Source organism: Galeopterus variegatus, unplaced genomic scaffold (genome assembly GCF_000696425.1).
Source record: "Galeopterus variegatus unplaced genomic scaffold, G_variegatus-3.0.2 Scaffold629, whole genome shotgun sequence".
Lineage (NCBI taxonomy): Eukaryota > Metazoa > Chordata > Mammalia > Dermoptera > Cynocephalidae > Galeopterus > Galeopterus variegatus.
This window is the reverse complement of record NW_007726740.1, coordinates 304,444-310,012: the sequence shown is the minus strand read 5'-3', so window position 1 is coordinate 310,012 and position 5,569 is coordinate 304,444. Positions and strand designations below refer to the sequence as shown.

At 47.5% G+C, this 5,569-nt stretch overlaps 1 pseudogene; it reads left to right on the top strand.

Annotated features, from left to right (window-relative positions):
- Positions 1–4,366: 4,366 nt before the first annotated feature.
- The window catches only part of LOC103588937, a 2,487-nt pseudogene continuing 1,284 nt past the window's right edge, over positions 4,367–5,569 (top strand).

Genomic DNA, 5,569 nt, shown 5'->3' with positions numbered 1-5,569 from the left:
AGGTGATGTGGTCACCAGAGTGCCGGGGCAGGAGAGCTCAGCTGTCATGGCAGTCTCAGATCCAGCAGGGAACCAACCCGTGACCACCTCCACGCTTGAGCTGCTTCTGTGCTCTTTTCGAGCACCGACTCTCACTCATGGCCTGCAAGAGCCAGGCAGCATTATCACTATCCTCACCACAGACAAAGGCCCGAGGCCTTGAAGGGTTTCCTTGGGACCACATACAAGGCAGCCCACTGGGCAGGTGAAGCCTGCCGGGCAGAGTAACAGGCCCAGGCCCCACCCAGCTTCTCTCCCTGGTTCCAGCAATGGTTCCCCAAGAGGTATCTGAGCCTCACCTCCCTGCCTGAGAGGTGAGAGGACATGAGGCCCTGCCCGAGGTTGCCCCAGCTCTGTGACCTCTGGCTGCTGGGCTGGTCTAGCCAGTCTGCTTGCCTCTCCCAATGAAAGATGTCCCCAGGAGCTCTAGAACATGCCACTCTCTCATCTAGAACATGTTTCACAGAGGCTGGACTTTCTGGGCCATCTTTTAGGAACATTAGGTGTGGAAGAGACAGGGATCACCTACAAGAGCGAGGGAAAGCTGACCCCCATCCTTTCCCACCCACCACCCAACTACCCCCTCCACGGGAAGCCTGGGCTTCTGTCCACGCCTCCCCCAGTAGCACTTACTCAGTGCTGCCTGCTATTATAACTGGCTGCTGAATGATGGACCCTCATTCAGCACCCAGCCTGGCCCCAATACGTCATCAGAGAAATGCGTTCCCTGGGGATGAGCCGATGTCTGTCACACATCTGTGCTGCTGCGGCATTCCACTCACGGTCGGCTGAATGTGGGGTGATGAAGTGCACAGACGCTGCAGTGCTGGGTTCGGATCCCGTTCCGCCACCTGCTAGCTGTGTGACCACAGGCAGGCAATCCCAACACCCAGGACTTCAGTCAGCTGCACGGTAAACTGAGGATAACAATAGTCCACTTTGTAACCCACGTAAAGTGCTCCTAGTGACTGGTTTGTAGAAAGTGAATAATGAATGTAAAGGAAGATTCTTGGTGTTGCTTACATGCCTTCATTTGACATTTACAGTGTGCCTACTATGTGCAGGGGCTGTGGAGATTCTTCAACCTAAGGGTCAGGAGCTGTGGCTTCCAGTCTGTGTGACTGAGGAAGGGAGGTGGGCTGGTGTGGAAGCTAAGCAAAGACAGACCTCTCTCTGCTCCTCCCTTGTGCCCGTCGAGAACGCTTCTCAGACTCGCCGTGCTCCACCCATGAGGAATGTTTGTAAAGTCACCACAGTTTGCCCTTGGGATTCTCCAAACTCAACTTTCTGTACCAACTATCCCCCCATTCCTAAAGGCACAGAGTCCTCCTGAGCCTGCTTGTGACCCTCCTAGTTCTTTGTTCTGTGAAGAATCCTCCTCTTGATTCATGCTTTTGAAGACCTTTTAGGTATCCCCACTGTATGACAACAGCAAAGTAGGCTTTGGAGGAGGACTAGAGATGGCTGACACATGGTCCTGCTCTTGGAAAGCCCACATCCCTCTGTACAATCATTCTCTCAAAAAGCATTTACTGAGCACTCATGAGGTGTCAAGAACATGCATAGCTGTGAACGAGGTGGACAGAGTGTCTTTCCCCCTGGAGACTGCAGCCGGGTAGGGGACAACCTGTAAGCCAAGCATCACAACCACGATGAGGGCAGAGATCAGGTCTTCGTGGGACCGCAGATGACATAACAACAAAGAGAGTTAAGGGCCGTCAGGGAGGGAGGCATGGTGGCTGCTGGAACACACAAGAAGAAGCCAGCTCTTCTTGGGAGGTTCAGGAAAGCTTCAGAGATAAGAGGAGCAACAGAACACATTGCCGAAATCACAGGTTCTAGGGTCAGGACTCTGGCTTTGGGTACCAGGTCTGACACTGGCTAGCTGATAGAGTTAACCTGGGCAAGAACTCCGCTTGTCTAAGCCTCTGTTTTCCCATCTGCTAAGATGGAAATAATACCAGTCCCAGTGTACAGCATTGATGTGGGAACTGATGAGATGCTCCATGAATGAGCAGCACTCTGCTTGCTGACGCATAAAAGCACTCAATACATGTTCGTTCTTTTCACTAATATTGAGTGAAATGAGAACTGAAATAAGGGACTCCCTAATCCATGAATGAGCAGCACTCTGCTTGCTGACGCATAAAAGCACTCAGTACATGTTCGTTCTTTTCACTAATATTGAGTGAAATGAGAACTGAAATAAGGGACTCCCTAAAAGTGATCATGGAGAAAGACATCCCGTACTCTGCCATGAATGGGGTCCCTGGCCTTGGGCAAGTCATGTCCTTTCCCTGGGCCTTAATTTTCCCATCTATCAAATAAGGGGTTCGATGACTTATCACCGAGGTCTCTTTCTGCCATAAAAAGCTGTGACTCTGTTATGCTCTGACCTTTTGAAATCTATGACCACACGCAATAACCAGTCTTTCACATGGCTTCTCAATACCTACATTCATGCAGACCATGGACAAAAACATATCCTAGGTCATGGCAAAACTGCCTATGTCAACGGCCTGGCATGCCATGGTGAGGGTGCAGTGTGCCACATAACCCAGTGCCCAACACTGGTGGGCTAGCAGAACTCACCTGTCTTTGTTTACATTCAGTCTCAGCCTGAATCTTCACAGCCAACCTATTCACCACTAAAAATACAGGAGCCCAGCAGAAGTGAAGACAGAGCCATCATAACACGCATCAGATTCATGAGGCATGTGGTTTCAATATGCCCCGTGTGCTCGTGCCATTGTGGTCGATCCTTTATTGTCTGCCTTTCAACAGAATCCTTTCTCTAGGGTTCTGGCCAAGTGGCCAAAACCACACAAATTCAACTGGATATTGAATTCTTGTCCTCTGGCTTCTTTTTGGTTCTAGGAAAAAGGCTTTTTCCTTGTTTTCTGTCTTAAGTTACCTCAGTATCCACCAAAAACAGAAGCTGAGAGTCACCCCAGACTTCCTGCATTCATATTCAGTAATTAACCAGTGACTGAGCTCTGTGAATTCTACCTCCTCACCATCTTTCAGGTGAGTCCAGTGAGTTTTAGCCCCATTACTACATCCTGGCTCAGACACTTGTCGTGTCCTTTTGCAGAATTGTGCAACAAGTTTGTTTACTGTTCCCCACTGACTCCAGTGTCTTTCTCATTTCAGGTGAGAACTTTCCACGATGCATATGAATGAGTCCACTGCCCGACATCTGTCGGCTAGCTCCCCACTCCCTACACCAGTCGTTCCCAAACTTGAGAACACATCAGAGTCACAGGGAGGACTGGCTGAAATACAGCTGTGTGGACCCCACCCCAGAGTTTCTGATACAGTAGGTCTAGGACAGAGCCTGGAGTTTGCACTTGTGGTGAGTTGCCAGGTGATGCTGACGCTGCTGTTCTAGGGACCACCCTCAAAGCACCACTGCCCACTCTACAAGACTCAAACCCCTTCTCCTGGCACTCAAGTCCTTGACAGCCTGTATCCAGCACAGAGTTTCATGTTACTTCAAGTTATGCCACACACATACATACCTAATATTTGTGGCTACCAAAGCCAAATATCCTTTTAGAACAGAGACTTTCTAGAATGAGCGGAGAGTCCAGACTGTAGACATAAAGTTCTCACTCTTATGAGGCGAGTGGTAGAAAGGAGGCAGAATTCAATGGGCATCCTGAACTCAGCCTCCCAGGCATGCTGGCAAGCATCGACACCCGAGCCTTGTAGCTGTGCCTCGATGCAGAGGCCGTCCAAAACGCTGTCTTCATCTGATGCCTTAAATCCATGGGGCAAAATAAACACCATAGCCCATTCATTATTTAAGCCAAACATAAACAAGATCTAAAACAGAATAGGGTGGATAGAAGCCAAACGGAAAGGTAGTTTAAGGTTATGAAATCTGGCTTGGAAACCACATGTTGTCTGAACTTGTAAACATCAAAGAGCCAGACTGGAAAGCTGTAATAATATAATAATAATTAATAATAATAAAATCATGCCTTCCCCACCGTTACCCCAGGATATAAAATCATAAAAAAAAATTAAGATGTGATAGGCCTATTAAGTCATTTACTCTGTCCCCTGCTAGGGAAGATCTCCATTTACAGGGTCTGGAAAACCTTCTGCATCACAGATGCCCGGAGGACAGGAGAGGTCTCAGAGAGGCAAGATCAGGAAAACTTAGCTAACTGGCTACATGGCAGCCTTCATTTCTCCCAGTTCTGAGTCACTAATGCAAGGAAACAAGACCTACTCCCACTTCCTTGGAAGGAAAACAGAAGCACCAACTCCCTCCCTCACTGAGTCCTCAGCAGCCGCCACCTCCAGGGGAATTATCTGGATGACGGTGACCATGATCCTGACTGCTACACCTGTGTTGCTGGCTAAGACACGCCCCCCCTCCCCGCCAGGTGGAGTTGCTAACACTGAACATCCCTGGAAAACTGATCAGAATTTATTTTCAGCATTTGGCAGACTTTTGTGCATTTTCCTGTTTCCTTTGGGGCTCATAATAAAAAACAACTTAAAAATTCAGAATTAACCATGCAATAAAGTATTCTTATATAATTAATGGGATGGCAATACTCAGATCATTCTTTTGAGGTGAACTTTTAAAAAATGGGGTAAAAATTTATTATCTGTTTCAGGAACAGCTTCCTTCCTGCCCCCCAAACAACAACAGCAGCTATTAAAATCACCTGGAAGATGGAAATCACCCAATAGTGCTTTGGAATAAAGATGTTTTTATAATATTTATTTGGGATAAAATAAACACTGACCCAATCGGTGCTTTATAACCTATGAGAAGGATTTCTTCCATTTCCATCTTAATCTTCTTCACTGTTTCTGACTAGCTCTTGATCAAAGGGATTTAGAGTATTTTATGTCTCTCAGGGGCACATCATAATTTCTTTTTAGGGCTGTGCCATCCAATATGGTTAGCCCTGGCCACACATGGCCATTTAATTTTAAATTTAAATTAACTAAAATTGAATAAAGCAAAAAATCCAATCCCTTAGTTGCACTAACCACATATTAAGTATTCCATAGCCACATGTAGCTAGTGGCTACCATATTGGAGGACACAGATATAGAAAATCTTCATTGTTGCAGAAAGTTTGATGACTCAGCCCTGTTTTAGAAGCAGAACTTTGCTATTCCTCAGCCGGGGCTCAGCAAGGAGAAGACAGGTACAGCTTGAGAGCCAAGACCATGGAGCCCAAAGGAGAGGAGCCAGACGAGTTCAAGCCCAGCACACCCCAGGTGCTTCTGGAGCTGGAGATGAACTTGGACCTCAAGGCTCAGCAGAGAAAGCTGCACATCGTGGATGCCAAGGAAACTGAAGTTGGTGGTGGTTGGAAAGCTGTCATAACCTTTGTTCCAGTTCCTCAGCTGAAACGCTTCCAGAAAATGCAAGTCCGGCTAGTAGGAGAACTGGAGAAAAAGTTCAGTGGGGAGCATGTTGTCTTTATTACTCAGAAGAGAATTGTGCCTGCCAACTGGAAAAAGCCATGCAAAAAACAAGCATAAGCGTCCAAGGAGC